Source organism: Schistocerca nitens, chromosome 7 (assembly GCF_023898315.1).
Source record: "Schistocerca nitens isolate TAMUIC-IGC-003100 chromosome 7, iqSchNite1.1, whole genome shotgun sequence".
Lineage (NCBI taxonomy): Eukaryota > Metazoa > Arthropoda > Insecta > Orthoptera > Acrididae > Schistocerca > Schistocerca nitens.
The window spans coordinates 274,466,492-274,483,678 of record NC_064620.1 but is presented as its reverse complement, the minus strand read 5'-3'; positions in this window follow the sequence as shown (position 1 = coordinate 274,483,678).

The window sequence follows — 17,187 nt, the reverse complement described above, 5'->3', positions numbered from 1 at the left end:
TCCAGAACAGGTAAACACAGAACTTTTTAATGGAAAAGATAATCGCTGAAGCTTCCTTTTCTATCTGTGAGTAATTATTGTGAGTGGGTGTTAGCATCTTTGATGCAGAGTTAATTGGTTGCTCAGCACTGCAGTAATGCAACGAGAAGCATCTGCAGCCAAAACCAGAGGATATTGAAGGGGAAAAGGGCATAAGGCAGTGCTCTGAGTACAGACACACTTCAGCTGCCTGAAAGCATGCTCACAGACAGCTGTCTACCTGTACTGAAAGCCCTCCTTCCACAGCTGGTTGAGTGCATGCATAATATGGATCACATGTAGGAGGAACATCGAATAATTATTCAATGTTCCCAGAAAAAGCCTGCAGCTCTTTTAAGTTTTGGGAGTGGATTAGAGTGTCTGTAGCTGCAGTGTTGTGGTCCGTGGACTGGATCTCTTCTTTGTTGAGCAAGTATCTGTGGTATTTGACTTGCTCTTCAAAAAACTGGCACTTGTGTAAGTGGCACTTAATTCTGTGCCACACAGTGTAGTAAAGAGGGTGCACAGTGATGGACGTGTTTAACTGTTTCAGGTATCTGTGGAAGATTGCTGGAGAGGGAGAGATTCCAAATGGCAAGCACATGTATTAGTGTAAGCTGAAGGAAATATTAGTGACCATGATGTGTTGTGACTCCTCATCCAGAGGAATCTCTAATATTTATCAGCAAGATCTATCGTAGAAAAATACTTCCTCTGACAAGCTTTGTGAGGAGGTCCTCTGAACGTGGCGTCAGGTAGGTTTCAACTTGCGCCTGGGTATTGATTGTTGAAAATTGTCGACTAGCAGAAGGCAGCCATTGGCTGTCTTGACCACTACCAGGAGTGTGGCCAAACTGGTTTCAACAGCTTCAATCGCCTCTTGTGGAGGCAATCAGGTTCTTGATTACCGGTGGTCCATAAGGAGATAGGGATCGGTTGTGTCCAGCAGAAATGGGGCACCATGTCTAGATGTAAGAAGATACGAGCCTGGAAATCTGTGGCGTACAGCAGGCCAGGTTTTGGTAGAGTTACAAAGACACCACAAAAGTCGTCGAGTTCCTGAAGGGAATCACATCCGTGACGACCTGATGCTCATCAATGATGGTGATTCCAGACAGCATTAGCAACCCATGTGAACTTGTTGTAGGCAGTTTTAATTGTGAATTGACCTCTGAGGGGCATCAGACTGTCCCCAAACAGCAGCCCCTGTGTCTGCCTGGAAACAGATGTCCCAGTCCGCAGTTGTGAGGTTCATAAAAGACTTGGTAGTGGAAGGATCACCCTGGGGAACAGTCACCTGAAGTTCATGCACTGCCTCTTGATGCATGTGGGAATGGAGTCTGATTGTCCTGATGGTTTATGGCATACAGTTCAGAGAAATCCATACCTCCCACAACAAGTGCAATGATCTAGATGACTCGCACATGGGTGTGCTGTGAGTAGTCAGTACTGAAGAAAAGACTCCACTTCCCACACTGATGGGGCTTGACCAACTATTCAGAGGCCATTGCTACATCAGAAATCGACAAATCACAATACTGCCATCTGTAATGTTGGTTACGAGAGTTCCACCGCTCTGGCATGTGATATGGCGACTGAGCTGTCATTGCTTGTGGCTGAACCATGAGCTGTGCCAATTTGAAAGAGTGCCTGATTTTCAAAATCTCATCCAAGTATGGTTTCCCAGCTTGAGAGCAGCAGTGCATACTTCTGGATCAGGAGCCAACTGGACTACCACGCCTTTAATCAAGGTGTCGGCGTAACAGGTTTTGCAAGCTGAGTTTGCACAAATGAAGTTGCAATGGCAATTCAAACCTTGCTGATCAGTCACCTGTGAATGAGACAACTGGCCCAACTACTTGTGATACTGCTGAAACACTTGTTGAAATGTGTCCACATTCAGTCATTGTGAATAATAATTCAAAGCAACTAGCACATCTCCATGAATGTGAGTACAACAGGATTTTAGAGGGGAGCTAACTTCTTCATTAAGAAAAACATCTCCAGGAAAGCCCAAGAAAGGAAGAGGAACCATTGTAAAGTGCCTTCAGAGACCCAAAAGGCAGTGAAGTGCTTTTTCAGCTGCTGTTAATGTGTGTCCCAGTTCTGTTTGGCATCATTAAAATGTAGAAACGTGGGTGGGCGGCTGTCTGCCTGGAAAGTGACCACTCCCTGTATGGGGTTGGTACCCTGAGACTGCAGTTGGTCTTTCAAAAGCTGAATTTGTTGCTGGTGTTGTTTAAATTGTTGCAATTACTGTTGGAACTGTTTTTACAGTTGCTGCTGCAAGAGCAGCTCTGTGCTGTTGCACAAGCTTTACATACACAGGACACTGCTAATGTTTTACCTCGGTGCCATATATAGTGAGCGGATTCAACAAGATTATGGACGACTTGAGAAGTCATAGAGCTGGCCACTTGGCCAAGGCCATCAACGGCAAAATTGCTGACTGAAGATACAGTAACAAGTCCAAGGCTTAATCAAAGAGTGAAAACCTAAGGGGTAGCAAATCCTATGACCAAGACAATGATGTGAAGTGAAATCAATATCAGACTGCAGAGCAATGATGACTGAAGAGTGAGCTGCTGCCCTACTAGCTGTAAATGGCGACTGCGAGTGCTGATACGGCAGCAAGATGGTCGTGGCCCCGCAGTTGTAGCAGTGCTGTCTGTTTGCTATGATTGAGGTCAATGCCTTCAGGAAATCTTTAAGCTCCCCAAAAATATGTTCAACTGTTCTTTCAAGCATGCTGTTTGTGTTGCTTGCTGATGGAAAAAAACCATCTAGATTCAGGTTTTCCACAGTTTCCCTAAATCACTTAACATGAATGCTGAGATCCTTCATTTGAAAAGCCACAGCCACTTTGTACCCATCTTTCTCCAGTCCCAGCTTGTAATATGATAATTGTTGATGTAGCAATAAAAAAGTCTTATTTTCCTTCTTTCCATTCTCTTGTGATACTTGGCACAGTAGCTGCCATTCATACTTACAGCAGAGTTCTGGCCCCAGGTTTTTGGTGCTGATACAGGATATTCTTTACAAATCACCATAAAAATAAATAACCTGACAGTTGTGGTGGCCAGTGCAATACTGCTTGACTGTCAGCCACGAAACATCCGTTCTGTCACTAGGAGGGTGTGATATCCACTTGCACGTAAAAATATAGTGGTATGATTCACAAATACAAGACATTTCAGTTTCCCATGTGGCAACTTTTCTTCATCTACACCTATACTGCGCAAGCCACTTGACAGTTTAGCAGAGGCTGCTTATGGTACTACTATCTTCCTGCTCCCACCCCTTCCCTTCTCTTCTCTTCCCTGTTCCATTTGTGAATGGCATTTGGGAAGGATGATTGTTAGTAAACCTCTGAATTAGCTCCAATTTCTTGCATTTTCTCATTGGTGATTTTGGGAGATGTATGTTGGAAGACTTAATAGGTTGCCCAACCCTTCCCTGACCACTCCCGGGATGTCAATAGTAAACTTTCCTGTGATGCAAAACTCCTCCCTTGTAGTGTCTGTCTGTCACTGGAGTGCTCTTGTGCTGGCTAAATGATTTCAGGATGAATACTGCCACTCTTCATTGGTTTCGTGCTCTCTCTCTCTCTCTCTCTCTCTCTCTCTGTCTCTGTCTCTGTCTCCCCCCCCCCCCCCCCCTCTCTATTAATCCAGTTTGTTAATGGGTCCGGGCAGATGAGTGGTGCTCTACAATTAGCCAAACAAGTGCTTTTGTAAACCACTTCTTTTGTGGCTGAATTACATTTCCTTTAAGTTCTTCCAGTGAATCTCAGCCTTGCATCTGCTTCTACTAAGATTTGTTTTATACAGTCATTCCACTTTACATCACTCCTGAAGATTCCCCATAGGTATTTCATGGTAGGTGCTGTTTACAGTGACTTCTTGCCAATATGGTAATCATACAGCAGTGAATTTTTTTGCATATTTAAGCACAGTTTGTTACATTTACTTAAATTTAGGGTAAACTGCCAGTCCCCGCACCATTCATGCATCCTCTGCAGGTATCCTGCAATTTGTTAAATTCTTCTGGTGTTGCCACCTCCTTATAGACAACTGTATCATCTACAAACAGCCTTCTGGAACTTCCAGTGTTATCAAATGGCTCTGAGCACTATGGGCCTTAACTTCTGAGGTCATCAGTCCCCTAGAACTTTATATATATATATAAACACGGGAAAGCGCTGGTAGATAGGCACAATAAAAAACACACACACACAAACACACACAAAATTTCAAGCTTTCGCAACCCATGGTTGCTTCGTCAGGAAAGAGGGAAGGAGAGGGAAAGATGAAAGGATGTGGGTTTTAAGGGAGAGGGTAAGGAGTCATTCCAATCCGGGGAGCGGAAAGACTTACCTTAGGGGGAAAAAAGGACAGGTATACACTCGCGCGCACACACACACACATCCATCCACACATACACAGACACAAGCAGACACACAGTCTGTGTTTGTGTTTGTTTGTGTGTGTGTGTGTGTGGGGGGGGGGGGGGGTCGCGTGCGTGCGAGCGAATATATACCTGTCCTTTTTTCCCCCCTAAGGTAAGTCTTTCCGCTCCCGGGATTGGAATGACTCCTTACCCTCTCCCTTAAAACCCACATCCTTTCATCGTTCCCTCTCCTTCCCTCTTTCCTGACGAAGCAACCATGGGTTGCGAAAGCTTGAAATTTTGTGTGTGTGTTTTTTATTGTGCCTATCTACCAGCACTTTCCCGTTTGGTAAGTAAATGGAAATTTTGTTTTTAAAAATTTTTCCCATGTGGAATGTTTCTTTCCTACCTCTTCCAGAATACATGGGCTATGAACTGTCAAGATTTTATTATCATCATAAAAAAGTTCCTAAAAATGCCACATCCAGAATTACTGTAAATGGTAAGTCCAGCAGTCCATTCAAAATCGGCAGCTCAGTAAGGCATGGATGCCTATGTCCATGGCACTCTTTACCACTGCAGTAGTAGAGTTTCACATTTTTGGCCTAAATCATAACATCCAAGGGTTAACAATACGAGCTTAGAGTATTATATTTTGACGACATTGGGTTTCTGGTAATGGGTGCCAGTGAAATACAAAAATGCTGCAGATAATAAACAAGTAAGAACTAGCATCAAGTGCTAAATTAACAGAAATAAGTCTGGAATAATGAATACTGGTTGAGAATTAGAAGCTCTCACCCAAAGACAAAATTCAGGATATTATGAATATGAAAATTACAGAAAAATATGAGCCAATATGCACCAGCACACTTAAAGGACTCTTGATGAAGTACAGAGAGTGGATTTGGGAAAACATCTACATGACATCCGAAATAAATTGACAACAAGTCCTGCCACTGCCAAAAGTTTATCATCTGCTCTGGGTCCCTTCACCAGCTGCAGACATATCTTTAAAGTGAAATCTGAAATGCTGAAATTGACTGCAAGCAATGGCAGTTTTAAATCTTACAGATGTGTACAATAAAGTGGACACATTGTACATTTGTAAAACATTCAGACAGTGGAAGAAGTCACCAAATAATATAGTGGCTTGTCTGTTAAATGAAATCGTGCAGCCTCCCAGTAATGTCCAAAATATCCCAAATGAATTATACCATCTGAAACATTTCCTCATACAGTATACTTATGATCAAATTGAAAAATGTGCACAAAAGCTTGATGCAAAGTAGAAGCAGGAATGACAAAAGACAACTGGCACAAAATCTGTAAGAATATTCGCAACCTGCTGTTACCGACCAGCATAAGGGTTCAGTGGTACTACAGTGTCAATAAAGAAATCACAACAAACTCAGGACTGTACTCCATTCAAACTTTTAGATTCTCCACTGTGTACCACCTGCAGTCTTACTGACACCAAAGCACATAAAATTGTTTGCAGTAATGCAAACAATGTATGGTTGTCCATGAGAAAAAATTACCAATTAACGAAAGGACATCGTCCAACACAACAACACTGATATGCCTTCTACATCCAGATGAAGAACCTTACTGAAAATGAAAAAGGCTGTCAATTAATAAAAAGGACATACAGTGTTTTACATATTCTCAAAATGGGATATGAGTGCACGAACTACAACAGATTAATAATTATGAGAAATATGTATTCTTCCTCAAAAGAACTGTAATGTGAATTCTACCCAAATGTAAACTAAAAAATTACTCAATTGCCAATTTCTTACAGATTTTTGTACGAAGACTGAAATGTGAATGTGTTGTAGAGTACATGATTATTTATAAACTGAATTTGTTTGCTGTTATGTTCTTTGATTATGTGAATGTGTTAACTATAAAATAAAATTTTGGAAAAAAGTTGAATTCTTTCTAACCACTCAGAATCCCAAACCTCATGCCTGGTACAGATCACTGATGACATATTAATGATTATTCCTCCCCCATTCACTTCACCTGTTGTTCCTCAACGTCGATTTCCACTTCAAGGATGGTTACATCAGTACCTCAGTCATCATCAAATCTATTAACCACCAACAGTACCTCACTTCAACAGCTGCCACCTGTTCCACACCAAGATGTCCCTTCCTTACAGCCTAGTGACCCGTGTTGCATCTGTACTTACAAGCAGTCCTCCTCCCAATACCCCAAGGATCTCACTGAGGCTTTCACAGATCACAATTACCTTCCCAGTCCAACCAAAAAGCAGCACTCCTCTTGTTACTCAGGACTGGAGCAACTATATCACATTCTCCGTCAGTGTTTCGACTGTTTCTCATCGTGGCCTGAAACGAATATCCTTTCCACTATTTTCACCAGCCCTCCCACAGCAGTAGTCCACCATCCACCCAACCTACAAAATATTCTTTTTCATCCATACTCCACCCCTGCTCCCAACCCTTTGCGTCATATCCCGCAATTGACTTAGATGTAAGACCTGTCTACATCCATACTCCACAGAACACTGTATGTTGCATGATGGAGAGTATCTTGTGCCACTATGTCTATATGCCTCCATATGAGCCCTAATTCCTTACACAAAATGTATGTTAGAGGCAGTAGAATAATTCTGCACTCAGTTGCAAATGCCAGTTATCTAAACTTGCTCAATAGTATTTAGCAAAAAGAATATCTTTGATTGAGGGATTGCCATTTGAGTTCATGAAGCATCTCCATATGTATGGTGATATATGTAAGATCATACTTAATAAGGGAAACTAGTATGCAGAGACGGGGGGGGGGGGGGGGGGGGGGGCCTTAAAAACTGATATGATAATGAAGTTTAAATGAAAATACACAAACAGCGTTTCAAACCAGATGCCATTAGGAATATTCAAAAAGTAACAATACGTTCATAATAGACTTTAACATAAATGGGTTAAGTTCAAATTACACAAATGGCAGAGAAACAAAACTTAACGACTTACAAATCATTTTGTCAGAAATACCAAATATCTAGAGTGTATTCTTGGCTTACAAAGGATAATATCAATATCTTAAATAACCTTGATAATTTTATGTTGCCAGCAGCTTTTGTAGAAGTAATGTAACTTGAGGAGGATCGTGCATACCAGTGGAAAGCTCAATGGAATATAGAGCAAGACTCAGTTTCGATTCCCTTAATGAAAAATGTATATTTGAAAGCTGCTGCGTAGAGTTAGGGCAATATATTGTAATTTTATCTGTGTACAGAATTCTGGGTGCAGAAATAACAAAACATTTTTGTCGAAATTCCAGTGTCTGTTGCAAAAACTTCTAAAAGAAACCAAGAAAAGAGTCGTAATAACTGCTAATTTCAACATAGACCAAGATAGTAAAGCCAATAGCTCAACAAAATTCATTGATATGATTCAAACATTGAGTTTCAGTGCAAATTTCACTCAAGTAAATGAAGTGTCTGCAACATGTATAGATGATATTTTAACCAGTTACACTTATAAAGAGGCAAGTAAGTTTTGTTTAGATTTAGGACTTTCTGATCATTGTGCTTTGTTTATGGAGTTACCAAAAACAATATAACCTTGCTCGAAACAAACCTACACCAAATGCCAGTTCAGCAAAGAAAATATAAACTTATTCTATCATAGATTAAATAAGGTGGGGTGATCTATATATCATAGTATTTCATGCTCTGAAAATTTTGCTACTTTCTTGGAAAAATTCCTGCATGTTTTTAATGAAACTTTCCCCCTTACTGTACATAATAAAAAAAAGTAGGAAATAAAGTGGATTACTGAAGGTATAAAAATCCCGAGTGCAAGAAAAAGACTGCTACATATCTACATCTACATCCATACTCTGCAATCCACCTGACAGTGTGTGGCGGAGGGTACCTTTAATACCTCTACCAGTTCTCCCTTCTATTCCAGCCTTGTATTGTTCGTGGAAAGAAAGATTGTCGATATGCCTCTATGTGGGCTCTAATCTCTTTCATTTTATCCTCATGGTCTCTTCGCGAGATATACGTAGGAGGGAGCAATATACTGCTTGACTCCTTGGTTAAGGTATGTTCTCAAAACTTCAACAAAAGCCCATGCTAAGCTATTGAGCGTCTCTCTTGCAGTGTCTTCCACTGTAGTTTACCATCTCCGTAACACTTTCGCGATTACTGAATGATCCTGTAACGAAGTGCGCTGCTCTCCGTTGGATCTTCTCTGTCTCTTCTATCAACCCTATCTGGTACGGATACCACACCGGTGAGCAGTATTCAAGCAGTGGTCGAACAAGTGTACTGGAACCTACTTCCTTTGTTTTCAGACTGCATTTCCTTAGGATTCTTCCAATGAATCTCAGTCTGGCATCTGCTTTACAGATGATTAATTTTATATGGTCATTCCATTTTAAATCACTCCTAATGCCTACTCCCAGATAATTTATGGAATTAACTGCTTCCAGTTGCTGACCTGCTATATTGTAGCTAAATGATAAAGGGAACTAAAACATAACATAAGTCCTGATTTTGTTACCTATGTAAAAGATTGCAAAAAAAAAAAAAAAAAAAAAAAAAAAAAGTCGTAAAGGCAGCCAAAGAACTGGCAAATAATAGATTTATATTGGATAGTGGAAACAAATCAAAGGCATTATGGTCAATGATCAAAGCTGAAACAGGTTCCATAGGTAGAGGCCTTGATATTTCTGAAATCAATATAGAGGATAAAACTATTTTAAATCCTGCTCAGATTTCTGAATTGTTTAATGACTTCTTTATAAATGTAAACAAATCTAATGTCAATGTAGCAGAGTATCCAGACACGGTAAATTTCTTCAACAGTGAGCAACTTGATGGTGAATTTTTCAGTACATTTACAAAAACTACTGTAGAAGATACAGAAAATGTGGTACTATCACTAAAATGTAAAACCATCAGGATGAGATGGTATACCAAAAAAAGTGTCAAAAACAGTCTCCAAAATAATTGCACAGCCACTAACTATAATAGTTAACCAGTCCCTTCAAGAAGGTTATTTCCCAGGCACACTGAAGTACACAGTGTGTGTGTGTGTGTGTGTGTGTGTGTATATATATATATATATATATATATATATATATATATATATATATATATATATATATATATATAAGATGATGTGACTTACCAAACGAAAGCACTGGCAGGTCGATAGACACACAAACATACACACAAAATTCAAGCTTTTGCAACAAACTGTTGCCTCATCAGGAAAGAGGGAAAGACAAAAGGATGTGGGTTTTAAGGGAGAGGGTAAGGAGTCATTCCAATCCCAGGAGCGGAAAGACTTACCTTAGGGGGAAAAAAGGACTGGTATACACTCGCACACACACCCATATCCAACCACACATACACAGACACAAGCAGACATTTGTAAAGGCAAAGAGATTTAGCAGAGATGTCAGTCGAGGCAGAAGTACAGAGGCAAAGATATTCTTGAATGACAGGTGAGGTATGAGTGGCGGCAACTTGAAATTAGCGGAGATTGAGGCCTGGTGGATAACGGGAAGAGAGGATATATTGAAGAGCAAGTTCCCATCTCCGGAGTTCGGATAGGTTGGTGTTAGTGGGAAGTATCCAGATAACCCGGACGGTGTAACACTGTGCCAAGATGTGCTGGCCGTGCACCAAGGCATGTTTAGCCACAGGGTGATCCTCATTACCAACAAACACTGTCTGCCTGTGTCCATTCATGCGAAAGGACAGTTTGTTGCTGGTCATTCCCATATAAAATGCGTCACAGTGTAGGCAGGTCAGTTGGTAGATCACGTGGGTGCTTTCACACGTGGCTCTGCCTTTGATCGTGTACACCTTCCGGGTTACAGGACTGGAGTAGGTGGTGGTGGGAGGGTGCATGGGACAGGTTTTACACTGGGGGCGGTTACAAGGGTAGGAGCCAGAGGGTAGGGAAGGTGGTTTGGGGACTTCATAGGGATGAACTAACAGGTTACGAACGTTAGGTGGACGGCAGAAAGACACTCTTGGTGGAGTGGGGAGGATTTCATGAAGGATGGATCTCATTTCAGGGCAGGATTTGAGGAAGTCGTATCCCTGCTGGAGAGCCACATTCAGAGTCTGGTCCAGTCCCGGAAAGTATCCTGTCACAAGTGGGGCACTTTTGTGGTTCTTCTGTGGGAGGTTCTGGGTTTGAAAGGATGAGGAAGTGGCTCTGGTTATTTGCTTCTGTACCAGGTCGGGAGGGTAGTTGCGGGATGCGAAAGCTGTTGTCAGGTTGTTGGTGTAATGCTTCAGGGATTCCGGACTGGAGCAGATTCGTTTGCCACGAAGACCTAGGCTGTAGGGAAGGGACCGTTTGATGTGGAATGGGTGGCAGCTGTCGTAATGGAGGTACTGTTGCTTGTTGGTGGGTTTGATGTGGACGGACGTGTGAAGCTGGCCATTGGACAGGTGGAGGTCAACATCAAGGAAAGTAGCATGGGATTTGGAGTAGGACCAGGTGAATCTGATGGAACCAAAGGAGTTGAGGTTGGAGAGGAAATTCTGGAGTTCTTCTTCACTGTGAGTCCAGATCATGAAGATGTCATCAATAAATCTGTACCAAACTTTGGGTTGGCAGGCCTGGGTAACCAAGAAGGCTTCCTCTAAGCGACCCATGAATAGGTTGGCGTACGAAGGGGCCATCCTGGTACCCATGGTTGTTCCCTTTAATTGTTGGTATGTCTGGTCTTCAAAAGTGAAGAAGTTGTGGGTCAGGATGAAGGTGGCTAAGGTAATGAGGAAAGAGGTTTTAGGTAGGGTGGCAGGTGATCGGCGTGAAAGGAAGTGCTCCATCGCAGCGAGGCCCTGGACGTGCGGGATATTTGTGTATAAGGAAGTGGCATCAATGGTTACAAGGATGGTTTCTGGGGGTAACGGATTGGGTAAGGATTCCAGGCGTTCGAGAAAGTGGTTGGTGTCTTTGATGAAGGATGGGAGACTGCATGTAATGGGTTGAAGGTGTTGATCTACGTAGGCAGAGATACGTTCTGTGGGGGCTTGGTAACCAGCTACAATGGGGCGGCCGGGATGATTGGGTTTGTGAATTTTAGGAAGAAGGTAGAAGGTAGGGGTGCGGGGTGTCGGTGGGGTCAGGAGGTTGATGGAGTCAGGTGAAAGGTTTTGTAGGGGGCCAAAGGTTCTGAGGATTCCTTGAAGCTCCGCCTGGACATCAGGAATGGGATTACCTTGGCAAACTTTGTATGTGGTGTTGTCTGAAAGCTGACGCAGTCCCTCAGCCACATACTCCCGACAATCAAGTACCACAGTCGTGGAACCCTTGTCCGCCGGAAGAATGACGATGGACCGGTCAGCCTTCAGATCACGTATAGCCTGGGCTTCAGCAGTGGTGATGTTGGGAGTAGGATTAAGGTTTTTTAAGAAGGATTGAGATATATATATATAAGGTTCTGTCTTATGTCCCATTCTGTTTTTATTTTACATAAATGATATTCCACTTAATATTGAGTGTCACTCAGTTTTATTTGCAGATGACCCATCATACTCTTTGAAAGTAACATTACAGATCAAATTCCACAAACTCTATTAAATACTTAAGAAAACTGAGATACCTGGTTTGATTTAAATGTGTTAAATTAAACATGGAAAAGATGCAGTTTAAAACAAAACAAGCAAAATTAAATGATATTCAGGTCAGTCACAGAAACCAGGTTTTGCAGGAAGCCTAGCTGTGTGAAATTCCTAGGAATGCAAGTAGATGAAAATCTATCATAGGGGTCACACATACAGTACCTTGCAAATAAATTAAATAGCCTAGCATATGCAGTGAGAATATTGTACAATGCTACTAGTATGAGCATAAGAAAAGAAGTATATCACAGCTACTTTGAGTCAGTAATAAGGTATGGAATTGTATTTTGGGGTAACTCAAACCATATGTGTCTAGTACTAAAACTTAAGAGAACCATCATTAAAAAATGCACAATGTGGGGCGAAGAAAATCATATCGCCCACTCCTAAAAAAAATCTGAGTATACTAAGTGTTCCCTCACCATACATATATGAGCTGATTATCTTTGTACACAGTAACCCTGATTTATTTGTAGCAAATCATTTTCAACACGATTACAACACCAGAAATCAAAATAATTTTATGCGGCCCACCCACCATTTAAAACTTTATGCTCAAACTCCACATTATATGGGTACGAAAATTTATAACAAAGTGAAAAGAAGAGAATTGCTCAGCATAAATTTAGAAACACTGAAAAAAATCCTTATATGAGAAACTAGTGTAGAAATGTTACTATTCAGCAGAAGAATTCATAAATGACAACCTGAAAATTTGAGCAGGGGAGAGCAAGTACTTGGGACTGTTAATCTTAAAAGTTTGTTACTTCGGAAGAAAAATTATTAATTGCGTAATTAAGTAATTATTCAGTACTGTATATTATATTACTGGTATTATAAGGAAAATTGTAAACCAGTTAGTGTGTTTTGACGAGTCTTCTGTACTTTCAAGCCAATGGCTCGAAATGGTATGTTACGAGACAAACGTATACCATAATACTTGCGTGTGAACTGAACCTACCAGCACCAAATCTAGAAGCAAGCCTCTGAATTTTTCAGTCTTCCTTTAAATTTGACCTGACTGTGATCCCAGACATTTGACAAGTACTGAAGAATAGGTCATACTAGTGTTTTATACATGACCTCCTTTATAGATGATCTATACTTTCCTGAAAAGTCTCCCAATAAATGGAAGTTGACCATTCATGTACCCTACTACTGTCCTTACCAGATAATTTTGTATTACTTTGCAACATTACGCCTAGATATTTAATTGATGTGAACAGGATTGTTCTTGAATGAGATTTTCACTCTGCAGCGGAGTGTGCACTGACATGAAACTTCCTGGCAGATTAAAACTGTGTGCCCAACCGAGTTCGAGTCTCGGTCGGGCACACAGTTTTAATCTGTCAGGAAGTTTCAGGATTGTTCTTCCTACTCATCTGCATTAACTTACATTTTTCTATATTTACAGGAAGTTGCCATTCATGTTACAAAATAGAAATTTGGTCTGGCATCCTGTATCCTTCTACAGGCAATCGATGATGACACTTTCTCATGCACTCTGGTGTCATCAGCAAACATTCACATTGCTGCTCACCCTATCCATCAGATCATTTATGTATAAACATAACAAGAGCTATCTTATCAGACTTCCCTGCAGCACTCCTAACAATGTCCATATCTCTGATGAACACTCATTATTGAGGATAACGTACTAGGATCTATTACTTAAGAAGCCTTTGAGACATTTACATATCTGGGAATATATTCCGTGTGGTACTAGGATCTATTACTTAAGAAGCCTTCAAGACATTTACATATCTGGGAATATATTCCGTGTGGTCGTTCCTTCATTAAGTCTGTAATGGGGGACCATGTCAAACACTTTCTCAAAATGAAGGTGTATGGAATCTCTTGCCTTTCATCCTTGGTTCATTTGATATCATTTGAGAAAAGGGCAAGCTGAGTTTCGCACTAGCGATTATTTCTTAATCCACGTTAATGTGTGGACAGAAGCTTTTCTGTCTCAAAGAAATTAATTATAGTCTAACTTGGTATGTGTTCACGAATTGTGCATGAAATTAATGTTAAAGATATTGGTCTGTAATTTTGTGGGTCCCTTGTTATATACAAGATTCACCTGCACTATTATCCAGTTGCTTGATACTTCGGACTGGGCGAGATATTTCTGATAATGCAAGCTAAATAAGGGGCCAATACTATAGATCACTCTCAGTAAAACCTAATAGGAATTTCATCTGGACCGGGAACTTATGTATTTTCATCTCTTTCAGTTACTTCTCTTGCCAGGGATGCCTATTACTGTGTCGTCCGTATGGGAGTCTGTGCATCAGTCCGATGGCAGTGTGTCTGTACGATCCTCCTGCATGAATGCAGAACGAGGTGGCATAGTGATTACTATACTGGACTCACATTTGGGGGAGGGGGGACAGTGGTTCTACACCTATAGATCCATATCAACCAAGCCCAAACCTCCTTGCAGTATCTTCTCTCCATCTGCAAAATTTTCCTGCTATGTAATCCCAAATTTCTGGAACCCATAACACACACTGAAACTCTTGCCCTGCAAGAACTTCAGTAACATGGGCACCACCACCACCACCACCACCACCACCACCACCACCACCTTGAAAAGCTCTCCATCCTGCTCACTTCCTACTCCCTCGGAGTACCACTGTCCACCACCTCTACAACAACCTCCAAACCTCACCCATGTCCCCTCATAGCTGACAAACCCTGTCTTGCACACCTACTACACTTACCCTACCCTCCAAAACTCACTCCCACCACCACACAGAATCCAGAACCTAAACAGACCCACAACACAGTCATGAAACTTTCCTTTAGAAGCCTTAGTCCCACAGAAATATCAGTACTTCCCGAAGACCTCACCTTTTGCCCCAATCCCAAATTCAACCATGCAGGACTAGTTAAAGACCTTCTCTCCTTCTCCCGGTCCCTACAGTGGAAACACTTTTCTGCCACCAAACCGACCAATCAGACTCAACCAAAGACCAATATTGAACTTTACCTAACTCAGTTCACTCCTCCATCTGTGATCCACCCCCACTGCCTCCAAACCACCCCCTGTTAACTTCCCAGAATTTCTTATCCTCGAACCTTGTCACTCCCCAAATTCCTCAACATGCAAACTAACCTTACATCTGGAGAAAGAACTGCAGTCCTCCATCTAAAAACTAAACACCCCCCCCCTCCCCCCGCTTAAAATCCTACCTGCGGACAAAGGCTCCACCATCGTTGTTTTGAACCGCAAGGATTGCCTGGCAGAAGGACTCCACCTACAAACCTTGCCACAGTAACCCCATTCCAGTAATCCAGCAGGATCTCCAGCACTACTCAAATCCTTATGCCCATCCCAGAACCTCTCCCCAAAGTCCATCTCTCTACTTACCCCTAACACTCCCCATACTCCTACCTTCTACATGCTTCTCAAAGTCCATAAACCTTACCACCCAGGACACCCCATTGTGGCTGATTACTGTGCCTCCACTGAGATCTCTGCTCTCATAGACCAACACCTTCAACCTATTACCCGGAACCTACCCTCCTGTATAAAAGATGTCAACCATTTCCTCCTCCAATTCTCCACAGTTCCTGTCCCTTTACCACACGGTGCCCTGCTCATCACTCATTGTACACTAATACCCATGACCTTACACTATTGAGCATTACCTTTCCAAACGCCCTATGGATCCCAAACCAACAACCTCCTTCCTAGTCACCGTGACCAACTATATCCTCATCCACAATTACTTCTCCTGTGAAGACATTACCGACAAACAAATCTGGGGTACGACCATGGTCACTCACATGGCACCATCCTATGCCAACCTATTCATGAGCCATCTAGAGGAATCCTTTCTAAAAACCCAGAATCCTAAACCCCTCACCTGTTTCAGATTCATCGATGACATCTTTGCTATCTGGATCGAAGGTGAGAACACCCTATCCACATTCGCGTGTGCATGCATTTCTCGCATTGTTGTACCTGTCTGCGACTTAACGCCTACTCTTATCTCTTATGTTATTAGTAGCAATCTGTCCTTTCCATATTGTTGTTATCCCAGCCTGGATTTTGTTGTTTCAGAAGGCCAAATTAATGCTGTATCATCCACCATGTGCGTATCCTGATCTGTGCTCCTGAAACCAGGACAAGCAAAATACTGGCGTATGAAAAAGATCAGGGAGGTGGTAAGTGGAGTACCCTTACAGGCATGGCTTGTAAAGAGAACGACACACAACATGAATACAAAGAAAGACATAAATTGTAGCTCCAGTGCCAAAGACCAAGAGGTGTTTGGCTGAAAGCAGTGGAGGAGATTAATTGAAGAAAGTAAGATGGTGGCAGACTATTGGTGAAAGGATAGACGACACCACCTGTGTTGCAGATAAAGTATCATATTAAGTCAAGTCATAACCTTATCAGTACACTCAATCTCAGACTTGAAGAATGGCAAACTATAGAATTAACAAACGTAAAAAATGTTATGCATTGAGTTAAAAAGAAATCTTGAGGCACATCTACTCTGCCTGCCTTAAGCCTTACAAGCAGTCCAGCGAATTTACTCAGGGGTGGGGGGTGTCAGAAAAACCAACAAAATGCTTTCTTCTTAAGGGACTCCGGAACGCCCTATACTTGCAATGTTAAAATAACGCTTATAAATTACATCTTTCCTCACAAAGTATTTGAGGTAGGAAGTTGAACTTTTTACAGATTATTTATTGGAATATGGGCTACAACTTAACACAGGGATTTTACAAAATTTTAGTTCAGTTATTAAAGATGATTTTTTTTTCAATTGTAATGAAAATTCTCAACATTTTTTTGCAATTTTTTATTTATATATTCAAAAATATACAGTTTTTTGGAAAAAGGCTGTGTTAAATTATGCAGAAGGTACTGTGTAACATTTACTGAAAGTTTGAAACAAATATGTTTGGAAGATCCTTAGAAAACATGTAATTAGTATGAGAAAATAAAAGTTTTGGGAATCGAGCGACAAAGATTGGATTAACTTTGTAGTGCATTCCAGGTCCATAGGATGGATTATCTTCATCCTATGCAAACTCCTCCTCCAGCTTCCTCTTGTTCCTCCTCCTGTTTACTCTTGCTTGTATTTCTAGACTCTTTACAGCCCTGTCTGCAGCCCGAAGGCGTTCCTTGTCTA